The sequence below is a fragment of the Scyliorhinus torazame genome, chromosome 7 (genome assembly GCF_047496885.1).
Source record: "Scyliorhinus torazame isolate Kashiwa2021f chromosome 7, sScyTor2.1, whole genome shotgun sequence".
NCBI classification, from domain to species: Eukaryota; Metazoa; Chordata; class Chondrichthyes; order Carcharhiniformes; family Scyliorhinidae; genus Scyliorhinus; species Scyliorhinus torazame.
Window position 1 is genome coordinate 4,130,565 of NC_092713.1, and position 22,168 is coordinate 4,152,732.

Consider the following 22,168-nt stretch of genomic DNA (forward strand, 5'->3'; position numbering starts at 1 on the left):
CACTCCGGCACAGGGAGATCCCAATCCCTAAAGCTCTATCTCCCACTCCGGCACAGGAAGATCCCAATCCCTGAAGTTCTGTGTCTCTGTCTTCAGGAACATTGTTCTGAGGGAAGAGCTGAGAGAGAAAACAAGGTCTGGATTGTTCATTGTTGAGAGATTTCCCAGTTCTCAGACTCTGATAAGAAGGGAATATGGAGCGGGATGTGGGAACAGAGTTGGAATAGGATTCTGTGTCGACTGATCCAATGGAAGAGTTAGCACCGGAGCAGGACAATGGGCTGAATGGCCTACTCTGTACTGAGTCTATCATGGAGCTGCTGAAACAGCAGTGACAGAATCTATTGAAATGATTGGGGTTGAGCTCAGGATTAGGGGAGCTGTGTTGTGACCATCACAGGAATTGCTGTGTTCAGGAGTTTAACCCCAGCATTGTTCGAAAGAAAGAAGTTGCATTTAAATAGCACCTTTCACCACCTCAGGATGTCCCAATGTACATTCCAGCCAATGACGTATTTTTGAAGTGCAGTCACTGTTGTAATGTGGGAAACTTGGCAGCCAATCTGCACAGCAAGATCCCACACACAGCGAGGTGGTATTGAGCAGATCATCGTGTTTTGAGGTGTTAATTGAGGGATAAATATTTTCCAGGACATGGGGGAATTCCCTGATCTTCGAGATGGTTTCCTGGGATCCTTTACAACACCTGGAGGACCGGCTGTACAACTGACACTGGGCTGCATTATCTCTTAAATTGGAGATTCCTGAGACAGGGACAGAGCTTCGGGGGAACAGGTGAGAATTGATGAAGCTCTAGACAGAGACTGGAGGACAGTGAGACAGACACAGAGACTGAAATCCTTCAGGATCTCTGCTGAGTGGAGGCAGTGGGAGGGGAAGATACTGGGTAACCAGTCATTTGTTATGGGCCAGGGTTTAGAGAACACCAAAGTATACCATGGAGTTCACCTGATCCACAACTGTTTATAGATTTTGTTCATGGGGAGCACAAGGGCCCACTTTTCAGGTGTTATTCAACAGAGGCCAAAAGCACTTTGAATCAAAACAAAGTTTATTCTACTAATTCAGTTAACATTTTATAAACACACTCAGTAAGCATTTTTATCAACTACAAACATAAGTCCCCCAGACAGCTACAGTAATCTATATATATATTTATAACCCTTAATAACTTCCCTTTCTGCTGTTTCAACTTGACAACAACATCCAATACCAGAAAAAAACTTTTAACCAAAACAGTAGGTTTGAATTCTTTCCCAGAAAACAGATATCACTGTTAAATAATCAAGTGACCTGGACACCTTTTAACATACAGAGAGAGAGAGAGAGAGAGAAGCCGTCTTTGTCTGAATCCAGCTTCCAACTGTGTAAACCGAAAGTAAAACTCAGAGCCACAGCCCAGCTCCCAGCTCAAAGTGAAAGTAAAATCCAGAGACACAGCCCAGCTCCACCCATGCAATGACATCACTGAAGCCATTTGATAAACACACATTTCTTAAAGGGACATTCAGAAGACAGGAGGGAGAAAGGAAATGAAAGATATGTAGATAGGGTGAGACGGAGAGGGGGTGGGGATTGTCAATGGGGAACAGAAGCACCAGCAAGGACTAGATAGGCCGAATGGCCAGATTGTGTCTGGACATTTTGTGCCTATGTTATTGGGGAAAAGGTAATTGTGAATTCTGAACCCACTGACACGAGGTTTAGTATCACTCATTGTCTCGCTGGACACCCTCAGAGGGCAGTTCATGGGCAAGCACTTTGCGTGGATTATTAGCCCAGTAACAGAACCACTCCATTGACACAAATCTCCCCCAACATCACTGTGAAGGAGCAGAATCTCCACCAGAGTCAATCTGCCTTCCAGTGATTACAAACACTAAAAGATCGCTCTCATCTTTGTTCAATTCTGAAACTCTGTTTGTCTCTGGAAGTTGTAGTGATTTAAGATTCCTTTCCACCAACCTGACCACAATGTCCAAACTGGGGGCTTTTTGCTGCATTTTATCGGCCTGTTTATTCTTCCCTCTTCATTTGTGTTGGGATCGGGTTCCATCAGGAAATCTCGCTCCTCAATGACAGCCGTTTTCAAGGTTATCCCAGGGACAGTTCATGGAAAATTCATGTTGTGATTATTCTTCAAACATTGAAGAGATTAAATGCCACCCCCTGGGGTTTGTGTCTCAATCGACAGTTTGTCTCGACTGAAGGCAACGTGGAAATAAAAATGATGGCAGGAAGTGAGGAGGGGAAATTAATGCTGGAATAATTGCCACACAAGATGTGAGGGGGGTGTGGGGGAATTGGGGACATTCTCTAAGGGTTGAGGTGACAGTGGATTCATGTCTCTAATCTCCAGAAAACCCTCTCTGGCGACAAGTTCCTCATTTCAGAGTCTGCCCCCCTCCTCTGGGCTGAATAACCTCTTTCTGTGCTGGAAGATTCCCTGAGCCTAGACTGGTGGTGGCATGAGTTTTCATTTACTTTGTTTAACTGAAAGGCTGGGACCACGTTTTCTCCCTGTGCTGTTCCGCTTACTGTGTCATCACAAAGCTCTGAGATATGGAGTTTTGTGTTGATGTGATGCTGATGTAATGAGTGTAGAAATTGTCATATATTGTAATTTATATCTGTTGCAATAATGTTATTAAAAGCCTGGGTTAAGGTATATATTTGGTGCAGTAATATTATTAAAGAACCTATGTTCAGGTATCCAGACTGTGTCCAGTAAAGCTGTAATTAAGGAGTCATAAAAGCTAAGGTATTGATTGATTACTTGTTTGCAGAGAAATGGCTAATGAGATATTGGTTTGATTGCTGGAGATTCCCTGGAGAGTAGATAATTACTGAGGGATTGTATTTAGTCTTAGCTCAGCAGATGATGGGACATCTTAGTAGGAAATAGATGATGTAACTAATCGGAGGAGCCAGGTCTGTCTACAGATTGCAGTTTTACCAAATGCTGTTGGGTTGAGCAGAAGGATCTGACAAGACAGAAGGATTTTCAGATTGTTCCTGAAAAGGGTCTCTCTCTCTGAAGTCTTCACAGATAAACCAACAACCTGTTACCATAGAACCACAGAATCCCTACAGTGCAAAAGGAGGCCATTTGGCCCAACAAGTCTGCACCGACCTCCTGAAAGATCACCATACCTAGGCTCACTCCTCTGCCCATTCCCTGCAACCTCACCTAACCTCCACATCTTTGGACAGTGGGAGGAAACCGGAGCACCCGGAAGAAACCCACGCAGACACGGGGAGAACGTGCAAACTCCACACAGATAGTCACCAAGGCAGGAATTGAACACAGGCCCCTGGTGCTATTAGGCAGCAGTACTAGCCACTGTGCCGCTCCTTTTGTTAACTTTATTTTAACTTTATTTATAAGTGGCATTTGAACATATTTGGATACTTAATTGGAATTAGTGTATGGTGTGGATAGCAAGTTAAAGTTTTCCTTTTTGGTCAAAAACTGTTTAACTGTAATTTGTAAAGCGGGCACGGTGGCACAGTGGTTAGCACTGCTGCTCACACGCCGAGGTCCCAGGTTCGATCCCGACCCCGGGTCACTGTCCGTGTGGAGTTTGCACATTCTCCCCGTGTTTGTGAGGGTCTCACCTCCACAACCCAAAGATTATCATAGAATTTACAGTGCAGAAGGAGACCATTCGGCCCATCGAGTCTGCACTGGCTCTTGGAAAGAGCACCCTACCCAAGGTCAACACCTCCACCCTATCCCCATAACCCAGCAACCCCACCCAACATTAAGGACAATTTTGGACACTAAGGTCAATTTATCAAGGCCAATCCACCTAACCTGCACATCTTTGGACTGTGGGAGGAAACCGGAGCACCCGGAGGAAACCCACGCACACACGGGGAGGATGTGCAGACTCCGCACAGACAGTGACCCAAGCCGGAATCGAACCTGGGACCCTGGAGCTGTGAAGCAATTGTGCTATCCACAATGCTACCGTGCTGCCCACTAAAGATGTGCAGGGTAAGTGAATTGGCCACGCTAAATTGTCCCTGAATGGGATAAAAATAATTGGGTACTTTAAATTTATTTTTAAAAGGAATAAAATTAAATTACCTGTAAATTGTTAAGCTATTTCTTTGATGTTAATGTGATTGATTCTTTGCTGAAATTAAAATTTGTTTCAACATAAAATATACCGATTAGTCAGAGTCATCACTCCTGGGGTGAAGCGCGGCCACGGATCCGGCAATTCTTCGGAGCATAGCGGCAGCTAGAGCTGGGTGCTCCACGCTGTTGTCCTGCTAGCCCCCAGCAAAACTGGGAATCGGTTGCCGTTTTGCGCCAGTTTTTCTGGTGTAAAACGCAACCATTCACACACGCCGTCATGGGGACATATCTCCAGAGTCGGAAAATTCAGCCTCTGGTATTGCGCAGTGAGATAGGATTAATGAATGACCTCATAGTGAAGACACCCCTAGGTAGTAGCGATCATAATATGATTGAATTTTAAATTCAGTTTGAGGGAGAGAAGAGTGCACCCAAGACTAGTATTTTAAACTTAAATAAGAGCAATTATGAATTCCGAGCTAGCTGAAGTAAACTGGCAAATATGCTCAAGGGATCGGTCAACATCCATGACAGACATTTAAAGGGATATTTCAGAATTTACAGAATAGACACATTCCAATGAGAAATAAAAATTCGAAGAGGAGGGCCCCTCATCTGTGATTAACTAAAAAAAGTTACATGCCGTATTAAATGGAAAGAAAAATGAATTTGTGTAAAGGTGAATAGCAGATAAGAAGTTTGGAAAGAATATTAAAAAGTCCAAGAATGACAAAACACTGGCGTACGAGAGACAGCAAACCAACAATTCAAATATGGTTACTAAGAGTTCCGATAGATGTATGGATATGAAAAGAGTTAAACTGAGCATTGGTCCTACAGAAAGTGTGTCTGGGGAATTAACCATGGAAATCAGGGCTCTGTGAACGAATTGAACAGATATTTTGTATTGGTCGCTGCTACAGAGAACACAAGTAACATCGTGGAAATAGCTGTAAATCAGGAAATGGAAGGGGCGGAGAACTCAGGAAAATTATAATCACCAGGAAAGTGGCATTGCGAAAATACAAAGGGTTGCTCGATCAAAGATGGTGATCGGGTGGCTGACAATTCCCAGTTCCAGGTGGACTTCACTCTCGGGTTTTGAAAGAAATGGCTAATCAGAGAATTGATGCATTGGTTTTAATTTCCCAAAATTTCCTGGATGCTGGGAAGGTTCCACTAGATTGGAAGAGAGAATTTTTTACTCCATAATTGAAAAAAATTATTTGCATTTGTCTTCACAATGGAAGACACTGATAACATTCCAAAAATACTAAAAATATCAAGGTGCAAAAAGGGGGAGGAAATTGATAGAGAGGTAATGAAGCCTCTGGTCATCTGGGATTAGGGCGACTTGACCTTTACTGCACTGGTAGTAATCTTCCAATGAACCTTAAATTCTGGAAAAATCCCAGCGGATTGGAAAACTGCCAATGTAACACACATATTCAAAAAAGGAGGGAGGCAAGAAACAAATATCTATAGGCCAGTTAGCTTAACAACCATTATTGGGAAAATGTTAGAGTCCATTAGAAAGAATGTAATAGCAGAGCATTTAGAAATACATAATGTAATCAAGCTTAGAAGCTTTAGAAATCTCTTGGTCGAGGGAGAGAGAGAGCCGCAGAGAGAGAGGGCCTTCCAGCTATGACCTGGCTGTGACCTTCTCAGAAATTAAGACAAAATGGAGCTCCGCAGAAGATCCACCTTCTTTTCTGAAGTTTCTGACTGGCTTCACCAATCACAGGCAATGATAGGAGAAGGATGAAAGTTCTACATTCACCAACTGACTGTTTATCAAGTCGATCAAATCGACATTACAGGTTCTGCTACAGAATCTGAAAAGACATCTTAGCCTGACGGGGATGTCCAATTTCGAAAGCCTGAAATCTTAAACTGAAATTCCAAAGAGGGCTGTTGTCGCAGTTAACCAGAAGACTGTAGATCAAAGCAGGCCACAGGACGGGGATAAAAGGGGAACACAGGACAGACAAAAGCTTTTACAACAATATCCTAACATACCTCCCCCTTAAAGGAGTGAACATCAGAACATGGACATTTCATTATGAGGTATGCAAGACACACAACACCCACACATACCAGCCTAAATGTGTCCCAATATAAATCACCTGCCCGCTTTGGCATTAATGGCAATTTGACTTTCAATATTCACAATGAGCTACTTGCACTCACATTATTGCCTGCAGGAATTATGTACACAGTCTTCACAATGCACAATTACAGTAGTTAACAGCGCAGTAAAGTCCAGGCTGGCCAGCACCGTTCCACCCTCCAACATGGAAGGTAAGGAATTCTTAAGTTCCTCTAAGAGAATGACCTCTCTCAGAGCCTCATAGGTAGTCTCAACTCCCAATGCTCGGACCCATCTATTAAAATGGTTCTGTTTAACCCTCTGAATCCCTGCATAAGTCTGTCCCGCAGTCTCTTCAAATCCCAAGATCTTTGCCTATATGCTTCGGGAACCAATTCATCTGTAGCCAGAGTGGCCATTTTCACCAAGGCGTAATCTCTAGAGTCTTCATCTGACAAGGTGCCATGAACTTCCTGTGCCTGCCCCGTCAACTTACTCTGCAGGGGTAAGGTCCACTTCTCTGTTGGCCACTCCAATTGGGTCGCTATTTTCTCGAAAGCCCTAAAGAACATCTCCACTTCTTTCACTTCAGATTTTGGGAGAACCTGTATAAATTAAATATATCACCACTAAGTTGTATTCTGGGGCCAGGCTTCCTTTCACGCCCTGGAAGCTTTGCAACCCTTTGCAGTACCTTAAGCTGCAATTCTAATTCGAGCTTCCTCATTTCCATCTCCATTTCTCCTTCCTTTTCTTTTCTCTCATTCTCTCTTTCCTCCCTCTTCATTTCCATTTCCCTCTGTTTTTGCTGCATTTCAAGCTGTTTCATCTGCAACTGGATCTTAGCCAATTCTACTGACTGTGGATCTGGCCAAGGCGGCATTGCCTTCAAATTTAAGTGTTGAGCAATTGTGTCAATTACGTCCATATTCATAGGTCTAGCAGGTACAGCCAGTTTTAATTCCCTTGCCAATTCGATGAGCGGCTCTTTGCGAAGCTCCTGCAAATAAACTAGGGTATGTCGTCCATGTGGAGACGTTTCATAGCAGCTTCCATCGCTATCTTGTCATATTACAACAAACCTGGTGTCTCTTAATAATTTACTAATTTACTCTGTACCCCAAATTCGCTATCTAACATTTCCAAACCGGGACAAGTCCCAAATCTATGTTACGACACCCTGGGCGAGTGCGCAATCAATTCCAGCCCCACAAACCCCAGAGTCCCAATATAAGTGAATTAACCAATAAATTGCATTTTCCAAAGATCATTACCCCTTGACTGCTCCAAGAGTTACAGACACCAGGGGCAGATTCTCTCAGCCCACGCCAGTTCGGAGAATCGCCGGGCCGGGCGCGATTCGCGCAACGCCGCCCCGACGACGGTCCGCCAATTCTCCGCCTGGGGTGGACCGAGTGGCCGGACAAAAGAAGCCCGAGTCCCGCTTGCGCCATTCACATCTGGTTTTACCCGGTGGGATCTCGGCGTCCATCCTGTTGGGGGCGGCTTGGTGGGGGGGTTCGACCCCGGGATGGGCCTCCACAGTGGCTTGGCCGGCGATCGGGGCCTGCCGATCGACGGGCCGGTCTCTCCTACTGGGGGCCTCTTTTACTCCGCGCCGGCCCGTGTAGCTCTCCGCCATGTTGCGTCGGGGCCGGCGTGGAGAAGGAAGCTACCACGCATGTGCGAGTTCGCGCCGGTCGCAGCGCGCATGCGCAGACTCGCGGAAACTTTTGACGCCGGTATCAGCAGCTGGAGAGGTGTGGGTCGCTCCAGTGCCATGCCGGCCCCGTGTAGGGCAGACGATCGCTACACTTAGTGGTCCGATGAAGCTGTCGTTAAACTCTCCAGTTTTTACGACAGCATCAACACTCTGCCGTCAGATGGGAGAATCCCGCCCCAGATTGATAAGTGAAATGTCAACAAACTTTACGAATATAAAAAGGAAAAGATAAACATTGAGAAAAGTAACAGGATAATGGTCTAGCAGGCTGCCAATTCCGAAGACCCCTGCCCACCCTCCACCCAGACACACACAAGGCAGACATAAGGTAAGGGCTGGCGAGGAATATAAAAAACGGGGAGGAAAGGGTAAGTTTGACATGAGTGTTCACAGCTGTGGTTATCGCTGCTGGGAAATAGATTTGCTCAAGCGGTTCAGGTTGGCAAAATTTCACCCTCCGACCACAAGACAGCAGTTCACCCGAGTACTGGGTCAGGGCAATACCACATTTGTACCACCAGATGGAGATGGGCACAGTGTGTTCAAATCAGTGACATTCTCATTCCCGGCCATCAGATGGTGCTGTTCACAGGATGCTCAGGTCAGTGCACATCTGCCTTTCTACCACCAGACGGAGCTTTCTCCTCTCTGGGAGATTATTACAGCCTTCCTGAATGAACATTGCATTTATTTCCTTTGTCTGAACTCAGCATAGGAACACAGGCCGTACTTTAAGGAATATGTCAGTTTAAGCTTCAATCATGCATTCTTCCCAGCCACCGAAGCACACAGTTCAAAGGTTACTGATCTCTGGGATAACAGTTTGCACTCTAACATTCCAGAACTCCCTCCCAGTTCTGAGGATGTCCTTTTAAATAAGAACGTCTCCACAGATTTAGCTAGTATGCCTCTCTCTTTAGCAGTACTGAGGGAGTGCCGCACTGTCAGAGGGTCAGTACTGAGGGAGTGCCGCACTGTCAGAGGGTCAGGACTGAGGGTATGCTGTACTGTCAGAGGGTCAGTACTGAGGGAGTGCTGCACTGTCAGAGGGTCAGTACTGAGGGAGTGCCACACTGTCAGAGGGTCAGTACTGAGGGAGTGCCGCACTGTCAGAGGGTCAGTACTGAGGGAGTGCTGCACTGTCAGAGGGTCAGTACTGAGGGAGTGCTGCACTGTCAGAGGGTCAGTACTGAGGGAGTGCTGCACTGTCAGAGGGTCAGTACTGAGGGAGTGCCGCACTGTCAGAGGGTCAGTACTGAGGGTATGCTGTACTATCAGAGGGTCAGTACTGAGGGAGTGCTGCACTGTCAGAGGGTCAGTACTGAGGGAGTGCCACACTGTCAGAGGGTCAGTACTGAGGGAGTGCCGCACTGTCAGAGGGTCAGTACTGAGGGAGTGCTGCACTGTCAGAGGGTCAGTACTGAGGGTGTGCTGCACTGTCAGAGGGTCAGTACTGAGGGAGAGCTGCACTGTCAGAAAGTCAGTACTGAGGGAGTGCCGCACTGTCAGAGGGTCAGTACTGAGGGAGTGCTGCACTGTCAGAGGGTCAGTACTGAGGGAGTGCCACACTGTCAGAGGGTCAGCACTGAAGGAGTGCCGCACTGTCAGAGGGTCAGTACTGAGGGAGTGCTGCACTGTCAGAGGGTCAGTACTGAGGGAGTGCTGCACTGTCAGAGGGTCAGTACTGAGGGAGTGCTGCGCTGTCAGAGGGTCAGTACTGAGGGAGTGCTGCACTGTCAGAGGGTCAGTACTGAGGGAGTGCCACACTGTCAGAGGGTCAGCACTGAAGGAGTGCCGCACTGTCAGAGGGTCAGTACTGAGGGAGTGCCGCACTGTCAGAGGGTCAGTACTGAGGGCATGCTGCACTGTAAGAGGGTCAGTACTGAGGGAGTGCTGCACTGTCAGAGGATCAGTACTGAGGGAGTGCTGCACTGTCAGAAGGTCCGTACTGAGGGAGTGCTGCACTGTCAGAGGGTCAGTACTGTGGAAGCGCTGCACTGTCAGAGGGTCAGTACTGAGGGTGTGCCGCACTGTCAGAGGGTCAGTACTGAGGGCATGCTGCACTGTCAGAGGGTCAGTACTGAGGGAGTGCTGCACTGTCAGAGGATCAGTACTGAGGGAGTGCTGCACTGTCAGAGGGTCAGTACTGAGGGAGTGCTGCACTGTCAGAGAGTCAGTACTGAGGGAGTGCCGCACTGTCAGAGGGTCAATACTGAGGGAGTGCCGCACTGTCAGAGGGTCAGTACTGAGGGAGTGCCGCACTGTCAGAGGGTCAATGCTGAAGGAGTGCCGCACTGTCAGAGGGTCAGTACTGAGGGAGTGCCGCACTGTCAGAGGATCAGTACTGAGGGAGTGCTGCACTGTCAGAGGGTCAGTACTGAGGGAGTGCCGCACTGTCAGAGGGTCAGTACTGAGGGAGTGTTGCACTGTCAGAGGGTCAGTGCTGAGGATGTGCTGCACTGTCAGAGGGTCAGTACTGAGGGAGTGCCGCACTGTCAGAGGGTCAGTACTGAGGGAGTGCCGCACTGTCAGAGGGTCAGTACTGAGGGAGTGCCGCACTGTCAGAGGGTCAGTTACTGCCTGCCTTCTCTGGGCTCCAATATCTTTTGGATGAAGATAGCTTCTTTCCTCTTTTTTTCCCCTCTTTTTTTTCTTAGAAACATAGAAAATTGGAGCAGGACGAGGCCATTCGGCCCCTCGAGCCCCATTCCGCCATTCATTATGATCATGGCTGATCTTCCAATTCAATAGGCTAATCCCGCTTCCCCCCATATCCATCGATCCCCTTCACCCTAAGTGCGATATCTAACTGCTTCTGGAAAACATAATGTTTTGGCCTCAACTACTTTCTGTGGTAACGAATTCCACAGGCCGACCACTCTCTGGGCGAAGAAATGTCTCCTCATCTCTGTCCTTAATGTCTGCCCTGTGTCCTCAGACTCTGAACCCTGGTCCTGGACACCCCCACCATCAGGAACCTCCTTCCTGCATCGACCCTGTCCAGTCCGGTTAGAATGTTTTTGTCTCTCTGAGATCCCCCCTCATTCTTCTGAACTCCAGCGAGAACAATCCCAACCTAGTCAATCTCTCCTCGTACGTCAGTCCCGCCATCCCTGGGATCAGTCTGGTAAACCTTCGCTGCACTCCCTTGAGAGCAAGAACATCCTCCCTCAGAGAAGGAGACCAAAACTGCCCACAATACTCCAGGTGTGGCCTCACCAAGGCCCTGTACAATTGCAGCAACACATCCCTGCTTCTATACTCGAAACCTCTCGCAATGAAGGCCAACATACCATTAGCCTTCTTTACCGCCTGCTGCACCTGCATGCTTACCTTCAGCGACTGGTGCACAAGGACACCCAGGTCTCGTTGCAAGTTCCCCTCTCCTAAGTTATGGCAATTCAGATAATAATCTACCTTCTTGCATTTCTCCAAATTATACTGTATCTGCCATTCATTTGCCCACTCACTCAACTTGTCCAAATCACACTGAAGGATCTCTGTATCCTCCGCACAGCTCACCCTCCCACCCAACTTGGTGTCATCTGCAAATTTGTAAAAAATTACATTTTGTTCCCTCATCTAAATCATTGATATATATTGTGAATAGCTGGGGTCCCAGCACCGATCCCTGTGGTCCCCCACTCATCAGTGCCTGCCAATTGGAAAAAGATCCGTTAATTCCTACTCTTTGTTTCCTCTCTGCCAACCAGTTTTTTATCCATCTCAATACACTCCCCCTAATCCCATGCGCTTTAATTTTACACACTAATCTTTAATGTGCGACTTTGTCAAAAACCTTCTAAAAGTCCAAATAAACCACATCCACTGACTCCCCCTCATCAACTCTACTGGATACATCCTCAAAGGATTCCAGTAGATTTGTCAAGCATGATTTCCCCTTTATCAATCCGTGCTGACTCTGTCTGATCCTGCCACTGTTTTCTAAGCGCTCTCCTATAAAATCTTTGATAATGGATTCTAAAATTTTCCCCACTGCCAACGCCAGCCTTACTGGTCTATAATTCCCTGCTTTCTTCTACCTCCCTTTTTAAATAGTGGAGTTACATCAGCCACCCTCCAATCTGCAGGAACTTTTCCAGAGTCTATAGAATCCTGGAAGGTGACCACCAATGCATCCACTATTTCTACAGCCACTTCCTTCAGTACCCTGGGATGTAGATTCTCAGGCCCTGGGGATTTATCAGCCTTCAATCCCATCAATTTCCCCAACACCATTTCTCTACTGATATTGATCTCCTTCAGTTCCTCCCTCTCACTGAACCCTGCGTTCCCCAACATTTCTGGTATCTGATTGGTGTCCTCATTTGTGAAGACAGAACCAAAATATGTGTTTAGTTGCTCAGCCATTTCTTTGTCCCCTATATTACAGTCCCTTGTTTCTGACTGTAAGGGACCTACATTTGTCTTCTTCAATCTTTTTCTCTTCACGTACCGATAGAAACTTTGCCATTTTAGGTTAAACCCTCCCCAGCCACTCTAGCAAATACTCCCCCACGGACATCAGTCCCGGTCCTGCCCAGGTGTAATGTGTCCAGTTTGTCCTGGTCCCGTCTCCTGCAGAACTGGTCCCAATGCCCCAGGAATCTGAAACCCTCCCCCTGACACCATCTCTTCAGCCACGTATTTATCCGATGCGTCCTGTCATTTCTACTCTGACTAGCACGTGGCACCGGTAGTAATCCTAAGATTACTACCTTCGAGGTCCGATTTCTTTACTTCCTTCCTAACTCCCGATATTTGACTTTTAAAACCTCATCCCTTTTTCTACCTGTGTCGTTGGTACCGATGTGTACCACGACCACCGGCTGTTCACCCTTCCCCTCCAGAATGTCCTGTACCCGCTCCGAGACATCCTTGACCCTAGCACCAGGGAGGCAACACACCATCCTGGAGTCTCGTTTGCGGCCACAGAAACACCTGTCTATTCCCCTTACAATTGAATCCCCGATAACTATTGCACTGTCACACTTATCCCCCCTCCCCTCTGCAGCAGAACTAACCGCGGTGCCACAAGTTTGGCTGTTGCTGTTTTCCCCTGAGAGGCCATTCCCCTCAACAGTATCCAAAGCGGTATATCTAATGCGGGGGAATGGCCACATGGTTTTATGCACTGCCCGCCTCGCTCTCTTCCTCGGTCTGGTGGTCACCTATTCCCTTCCTGCGGAGTCTGAGCCTGCGGTGTGACCACCTCTCTCTACCTGCTCTCCACAATGCTCTCCGACTCGCGGATGCTCCACATTGTCCCCAGCCGTCCCTCCTGCTCTGAAATCCAGGTTTCCAGGATCTGGAGCTGGAGGCACTTCCTGCGCACAGGGTGGTCCTGTGTACTGGAAATGCTCCTGGCTTCCCACATGCAGCAAGAGAAGCAAACCAAGGCCTCCTGCCATGACCTAACCCTCTAAACTAAACCTTTCAAAGATGCTTAATATCAGATTATAACCAGTCTCTCGGGTCCTTCTTTCCTTGTCCTCATGACTACCAATTTGTAGATTATGAACCATTTTCAAACCATAAAGGTGATGGAAGTTGTAAAGAGTTGCCAACCTCACCCAGTACTTGCCAATCAGCTCTCTTTTGTAGCCCCTTCTCCCAGTTCCACTTAACTCCCTGTTAACTCCCTGTTTCCACCCAACAGCAAGAGCATTCTCACCCAGCCACCCAGCACTCAGCGCAGACAAGTCAGCACCTCGAGAGCTTTTCTAAGTTTCAGGTTACAATGCTCTGGAACTGGCTAGAACCAGCGGCACAATTCATAGGATTTACAGTGCAGAAGGAGGCCATTCGGCCCATCGAGTCTGCACCGGCTCTTGGAAAGAGCACCCTACCCAAACCCACACCTCCACCCTTTCCCCATAACCCAACCCAACTTGAAGGGCAATTTTGGACACTAAGGGACAATTTAGCATGGCCAATCCACCTAAACTGCACATCTTTGGACTGTGGGAGGAAACCGGAGCACCCGGAGGAAACCCACGCACACACGGGGAGAACGTGCAGACTCCGCACAGACAGTGACCCAAGCCGGGAATCGAACCAGGGACCCTGGAGCTGTGAAGCAATTATGCTAACCACTGTGCTACTGTGCTGCCCTATTAACCTGCCAGAGGTAAAGTTGAGGGCAACTCAGCAGTCCCCTGTTTCAGGAATGCAACTGACTAAAGTGCAGCTTTTAATTACCCAATAAAGAAGTCTTTAGTTAACCCGGAAGGCAAGTTTAATTACTACCTACCTCCTCATAACTCACCACTTGAACTCCCTGTTTCCACCTAACTCCAAAAGCACTCTATAGTCAGGGGCACAGATAGGCACTTCTGTGGACGTGAAAGAGACTCCAGGATGGTATGTTGCCTCCCTGGTGCCAGGGTCCAGGATGTCTCCGAACGGGTAGAGGGCATCCTGAAGGGGGAGGGCAAACAGGCAGAGGTTGTTGTACATATTGGTACTAACGACATAGGCAGGAAGGGGCATGAGGTCCTGCAGCAGGAGTTCAGGGAGCTAGGCAGAAAGTTAAAAGACAGGACCTCTAGGGTTGTAATCTCGGGATTACTCCCTGTGCCACGTGCCAGTGAGGCTAGAAATAGGAAGATAGAGCAGCTAAACACGTGGCTAAACAGCTGGCGTAGGAGGGAGGGTTTCCATTATCTGGACCACTGGGAGCTCTTCCGGGGCAGGTGTGACCTGTATAAGAAGGACGGGTTGCATCTAAACCGGAGAGGCATAAATATCCCGGCCGCGAGGTTTGCTAGTGTCCCACGGGAGGGTTTAAACTAGTATGGCAGGGGGGTGGGCACGGGAGCAATAGGTCAGAAGGTGAGAGCATTGAGGGAGAACTAGGGAATAGGGACAGTGTGGCTCTGAGGCAGAGCAGACAGGGAGAAGTTGCTGAACACAGCGGGTCTGGTGGCCTGAAGTGCATATGTTTTAATGCAAGGAGCATTACGGGTAAGGCAGATGAACTTAGAGCTTGGATTAGTACTTGGAACTATGATGTTGTTGCCATTACAGAGACCTGGTTGAGGGAAGGGCAGGATTGGCAGCTAAACGTTCCAGGATTTAGATGTTTCAGGCGGGATAGAGGGGGATGTAAAAGGGGAGGCGGAGTTGCGCTACTTGTTCGGGAGTATATCACAGCTGTACTGCGAGAGGACACCTCAGAGGGCAGTGACGCTATATGGGTAGAGATCAGGAATAAGAAGGGTGCAGTCACAATGTTGGGGGTATACTACAGGCCTCCCAACAGCCAGCGGGAGATAGAGGAGCAGATAGGTAGACAGATTTCGGAAAAGAGTAAAAACAACAGGGTTGTGGTGATGGGAGACTTCAGCTTCCCCAATATTGACTGGGACTCACTTAGTGCCAGGGGCTTAGACAGGGCGGAGTTTGTAAGGAGCATCCAGGAGGGCTTCTTAAAACAATATGTAGACAGTCCAACTAGGGAAGGGGCGGTACTGGACCTGGTATTGGGGAATGAGCCCGGCCAGGTGGTAAATGTTTCAGTAGGGGAGCATTTCGGTAACAGTGACCACAATTCAGTAAGTTTTAAAGTACTGGTGGACAAGGATAAGAGTGGTCCGAGGATGAATGTGCTAAATTGGGGGAAGGCTAATTATAACAATATTAGGCGGGAACTGAAGGACATAGATTGGGGGCGGATGTTTGAGGGCAAATCAACATCTGACATGTGGGAGGCTTTCAAGTGGCAGTTGAAAGGAATACAGGACCGGCATGTTCCTGTGAGGAAGAAAGATAAATACGGCAATTTTCGGGAACCTTGGATGACGAGTGATATTGTAGGCCTCGTCAAAAAGAAAAAGGAGGCATTTGTCAGGGCTAAAAGGCTGGGAACAGACGAAGCCTGCGTGGAATATAAGGAAAGTAGGAAGGAACTTAAGCAAGGAGTCAGGAGGGCTAGAGGGGGTCACGAAAAGTCATTGGCAAATAGGGTTAAGGAAAATCCCAATGCTTTTTACTCGTACATAAAAAGCAAGAGGGTAGCCAGGGAAAGGGTTGGCCCACTGAAGGATAGGCAAGGGAATCTATGTGTGGAGCCAGAGGAAATGGGCGAGGTACTAAATGAATACTTTGCATCAGTATTCACCAAAGAGAAGGAATTGGTAGATGTTGAGTCTGGAGAAGGGGGTGTAGATAGCCTGGGTCACATTGTGATCCAAAAATACGAGGTGTTGGGTGTCTTAAAAAATATTAAGGTAGATAAGTCCCCAGGGCCTGATGGGATCTACCCCAGAATACTGAAGGAGGCTGGAGAGGAAATTGCTGAGGCCTTGACAGAAATCTTTGGATCCTCGCTGTCTTCAGGGGATGTCCCGGAGGACTGGAGAATAGCCAATGTTGTTCCTCTGTTTAAGAAGGGTAGCAAGGATAATCCCGGGAACTACAGGCCGGTGAGCCTTACTTCAGTGGTAGGGAAATTACTGGAGAGAATTCTTCGAGACAGGATCTACTCCCATTTGGCAGCAAATGGACGTATTAGTGAGAGGTAGCACGGTTTTGTGAAGGGGAGGTCGTGTCTCACTAACTTGATAGAGTTTTTCGAGGAGGTCACTAAGATGATTGATGCAGGTAGGGCAGTAGATGTTGTCTATATGGACTTCAGTAAGGCCTTTGACAAGGTCCCTCATGGTATACTAGTACAAAAGGTGAAGTCACACGGGATCAGGGGTGGGCTGGCAAGGTGGATACAGAACTGGCTAGGCCATAGAAGGCAGAGAGTAGCAATGGAAGGATGCTTTTCTAATTGGAGGGCTGTGACCAGTGGTGTTCCACAGGGATCAGTGCTGGGACCTTTGCTCTTTGTAGTATATATAAATGATTTGGAGGAAAATGTAACTGGTCTGATTAGTAAGTTTGCAGACGACACAAAGGTTGGTGGAATTGCGGATAGCGATGAGGACTGTCGGAGGATACAGCAGGATTTAGATTGTCTGGAGACTTGGGCGGAGAGATGGCAGATGGAGTTTAATCCGGACAAATGTGAGGTAATGCATTTTGGAAGGTCTAATGCAGGTAGGGAATATACAGTGAATGGTAGAACCCTCAAGAGTATTGAAAGTCAAAGAGATCTAGGAGTACAGGTCCACAGGTCGCTACCGGAGGAGGTAGTGGAAGCAGGGACGATAGGGACATTTAAGGGGCATCTTGACAAATACATGAATAGGATTGGAATAGAAGGATAGGGACCCAGGAAATGTAGAAGATTTTAGTTTAGACGGGCAGCATGGTCGGCACGGGCTTGGAGGGCCGAAGGGCCTGTTCCTGTGCTGTACATTTCTTTGTTCTTTGTTCTTTGTACTCTCACTCAGCCAACCAGCACTCCGTCCTTGTTTACTCTTCGATTCTTTGCCGCTGTTCATTCTTTTCATCCTTTTTTATTGATCCAGCTGACGGATGAATCCATTCCGTCAATCTCCATTTCTCGAGAGCTGTGTGAAATTGTCAGTGAAATAGTTACTGTTGTAAATGACAGGGATGTGTGGGAGTGACGCTGCATTGTGTCTGATACTAACTCCCGCTCACATCCACACATTGTATCTACAGTTTGGAGAAAGCCTCCGGGGCAGTTTGGGGATGTTTTCAGTCAGTGAATAATCTGATTTGTTGCAGTGAAGTCTCTCGCTTTCTTATTGCGATTTCAGTGATTTGCCGGAAATGATCAGAATGTGGAAATAGCCAGCTGGAGAAATCTTTGTTTAAACTGGGCTGTGAAGTGAGCTGGGGGATAATTCTCTCAGACAGATTCCTGGTTTGGAATTTAATTTGTCCTGATGCAGCGTGAGGTGAATATTGGAAACCTCCTCCCTCAGACTGCTCCCTCATTCTCCTGTCCCTCCTCCTCTCCTCCCTCACTACACAATCCAGGCGTTTAATGGGCCCACACCTGGTGTTCAGCCCCACAACAGGGAGCTGAGCTCCCAATATATCGAGTGGACAGCACAGAAACAGTCCATTCGGCCCATCTGCTTCATACTGCTCTGTATGATCCACTCTCTGAATAAGTAAATTCCCCTGATTTCCCAATCGGATTCTGGAATCTCTGGTATTTATGGTCCCAGAGCTCTGTCTCCCCACAGGTGCAAACATCTTATCCACGTCGATCTGCTCAAAACCCTTCCATAATTTGAAAGATCTTTATCTGGTTATCCCTCAGTCTTCGCTGTTCAAGAGCAAAGACCTCCAGCCTGGTCAGCCTTTCCTGATCGTTCTAACCTCACTCTCAGCATCACAATGAGTATCTCACTGTGAAAATCTGTTTTACAATTGGTCACACCAATATTAGAGGAAAATAGTCAAATAAATACACGATAAAATCTCAGCTGAGTGATGTGGTGGGCATTTGAATTTTGCTGTTGAAATGTGTTGATGCTGAAACTCCTCCTCCTATCATCCTCGTGAACTGAGCTTTGTTTGAGAATCTGCGATGGGCCACAAGGAATAAATTGTGCACTGGGGAGGGGAGGCAGAGGTTTTAAATGACACATCAATTCGTTGTGGTTCTGTCAATGTTTAAACACATGTGCTTTTCAATGAATTAATAGTCAACATCTTTTCCCAAAGGTAGGGGAGTCTAAAACTAGAGGGCATAGGTTTAAGGTGAGAGGGGAGAGATTCAGAAGGGCCCAGAGGGGCAATTTCTTCACTCAGAGGGTAGTGAGTGTCTGGAATGGGCTGCCAGAGGTAGTAGTAGAAGCGGGTACAATTGTGTCTTTCAAAAAGCATTTAGATGGTTACATGGGTAAGATGGGTATAGAGGGTTATGGGCCAAGTGCGGGCAACTGGGACTAGCTTAATGGTAAAAAAACTGGGCGGCATGGACTGGTTGGGCCGAAGGGCCTGTTTCCATGCTGTAAACTTCTATGATTCTATGATTCTATGAATCATTAATAGCGACTGACACCCATCTTGTGGAGTATCTGTGGGATAGCAGCGTGCGGGGAACGGCCTCGCTGTGGCTGTGGATTGAGTCGGGGTCACTGGGCAGTGTGGGATAGCAGCGTGCGGAGAATGGCCTCGCTGTGACTGTGGATTGAGTCGGGGTCACTGGGCTGTGTGGGATAGCAGCGTGCGGGGAATGGCCTCGCTGTGGCTGTGGATTGAGTCGGGGTCACTGGGCAGTGTGGGATAGCAGCGTGCGGAGAATGGCCTCGCTGTGACTGGCTGTGGATTGAGTCGGGCTCACTGGGCAGTGTGGGATAGCAGCGTGCGGGGAATGGCCTCGCTGTGACTGTGGATTGAGTCGGGGTCACTGGGCAGTGTGGGATAGCAGCGTGCGGGGAATGGCCTCGCTGTGACTGTGGATTGAGTCGGGGTCACTGGGCAGTGTGGGATAGCAGCGTGCGGGGAATGGCCTCGCTGTGACTGTGGATTGAGTCGGGGTCACTGGGCAGTGTGGGATAGCAGCGTGCGGGGAATGGCCTCGCTGTGGCTGTGGATTGAGTCGGGGTCACTGGGCAGTGTGGGATAGCAGCGTGCGGGGAATGGCCTCGCTGTGACTGTGGATTGAGTCGGGGTCACTGGGCAGTGTGGGATAGCAGCGTGCGGGGAATGGCCTCGCTGTGACTGTGGATTGAGTCGGGGTCACTGGGCAGTGTGGGATAGCAGCGTGCGGGGAATGGCCTCGCTGTGACTGTGGATTGAGTCGGGGTCACTGGGCAGTGTGGGATAGCAGCGTGCGGGGAATGGCCTCGCTGTGACTGTGGATTGAGTCGGGGTCACTGGGCAGTGTGGGAGAGCAGCGTGCGGGGAATGGCCTCGCTGTGACTGTGGATTGAGTCGGGGTCACTGGGCAGTGTGGGATAGCAGCGTGCGAGGAATGGCCTCGCTGTGGCTGGCTGTGGATTGAGTCGAGCTCACTGGGCAGTGTGGGATAGCAGCGTGCGGGGAATGGCCTCACTGTGACTGGCTGTGGATTGAGTCGGGGTCTCTGGGCAGTGTGGGATAGCAGCGTGCGGGGAATGGCCTCACTGTGACTGTGGATTGAGTCGGGGTCTCTGGGCAGTGTGGGATAGCAGCGTGCGGGGAATGGCCTCGCTGTGACTGTGGATTGAGTCGGGGTCACTGGGCAGTGTGGGATAGCAGCGTGCGGGGAATGGCCTCGCTGTGACTGTGGATTGAGTCGGGGTCACTGGGCAGTGTGGGATAGCAGCGTGCGGGGAATGGCCTCGCTGTGACTGTGGATTGAGTCGGGGTCACTGGGCAGTGTGGGATAGCAGCGTGCGGGGAATGGCCTCGCTGTGACTGTGGATTGAGTCGGGGTCACTGGGCAGTGTGGGATAGCAGCGTGCGGGGAATGGCCTCGCTGTGACTGTGGATTGAGTCGGGGTCACTGGGCAGTGTGGGATAGCAGCGTGCGGGGAATGGCCTCACTGTGACTGGCTGTGGATTGAGTCGGGGTCTCTGGGCAGTGTGGGATAGCAGCGTGCGGGGAATGGCCTCACTGTGACTGTGGATTGAGTCGGGGTCACTGGGCAGTGTGGGATAGCAGCGTGCGGGGAATGGCCTCGCTGTGACTGGCTGTGGATTGAGTCGAGCTCACTGGGCAGTGTGGGATAGCAGCGTGCGGGGAATGGCCTCGCTGTGACTGTGGATAGAGTCGGGGTCTCTGGGCAGTGTGGGATAGCAGCGTGCGGGGAATGGCCTCGCTGTGACTGTGGATTGAGTCGGGGTCACTGGGCAGTGTGGGATAGCAGCGTGCGGGGAATGGCCTCGCTGTGACTGTGGATTGAGTCGGGGTCACTGGGCAGTGTGGGATAGCAGCGTGCGGGGAATGGCCTCGCTGTGACTGTGGATTGAGTCGGGGTCACTGGGCAGTGTGGGATAGCAGCGTGCGGGGAATGGCCTCGCTGTGACTGTGGATTGAGTCGGGGTCACTGGGCAGTGTGGGATAGCAGCGTGCGGGGAATGACCTCGCTGTGACTGTGGATTGAGTCGGGGTCACTGGGCAGTGTGGGATAGCAGCGTGCGGGGAATGACCTCGCTGTGACTGTGGATTGAGTCGGGGTCACTGGGCAGTGTGGGATAGCAGCGTGCGGGGAATGGCCTCACTGTGACTGGCTGTGGATTGAGTCGGGGTCTCTGGGCAGTGTGGGATAGCAGCGTGCGGGGAATGGCCTCACTGTGACTGTGGATTGAGTCGGGGTCACTGGGCAGTGTGGGATAGCAGCGTGCGGGGAATGGCCTCACTGTGACTGTGGATTGAGTCGGGGTCACTGGGCAGTGTGGGATAGCAGCGTGCGGAGAATGGCCTCGCTGTGACTGTGGATTGAGTCGGGGTCACTGGGCAGTGTGGGATAGCAGCGTGCGGGGAATGGCCTCGCTGTGACTGTGGATTGAGTCGGGGTCACTGGGCAGTGTGGGATAGCAGCGTGCGGGGAATGGCCTCGCTGTGACTGTGGATTGAGTCGGGGTCACTGGGCAGTGTGGGATAGCAGCGTGCGGGGAATGGCCTCGCTGTGACTGGCTGTGGATTGAGTCGGGGTCACTGGGCAGTGTGGGATAGCAGCGTGCGGGGAATGGCCTCGCTGTGGCTGTGGATTGAGTCGGGGTCACTGGGCAGTGTGGGATAGCAGCGTGCGGAGAATGGCCTCGCTGTGACTGTGGATTGAGTCGGGGTCACTGGGCAGTGTGGGATAGCAGCGTGCGGGGAATGGCCTCGCTGTGGCTGTGGATTGAGTCGGGGTCACTGGGCAGTGTGGGATAGCAGCGTGCGGGGAATGGCCTCGCTGTGACTGTGGATTGAGTCGGGGTCACTATGCAGTGTGGGATAGCAGCGTGCGGGGAATGGCCTCGCTGTGACTGGCTGTGGATTGAGTCGGGGTCACTGGGCAGTGTGGGATAGCAGCGTGCGGGGAATGGCCTCACTGTGACTGGCTGAGGATTGAGTCGGGCTCACTGGGCAGTGTGGGATAGCAGCGTGCGGGGAATGGCCTCGCTGTGACTGTGGATTGAGTCGGGGTCTCTGGGCAGTGTGGGATAGCAGCGTGCGGGGAATGGCCTCGCTGTGACTGTGGATTGAGTCGGGGTCACTGGGCAGTGTGGGATAGCAGCGAGCGGGGAATGGCCTCGCTGTGACTGGCTGTGGATTGAGTCGGGATCACTGGGCAGTGTGGGATAGCAGCGTGTGGGGAATGGCCTCGCTGTGACTGTGGATTGAGTCGGGGTCACTGGGGAGTGTGGGATAGCAGCGTGCGGGGAATGGCCTCGCTGT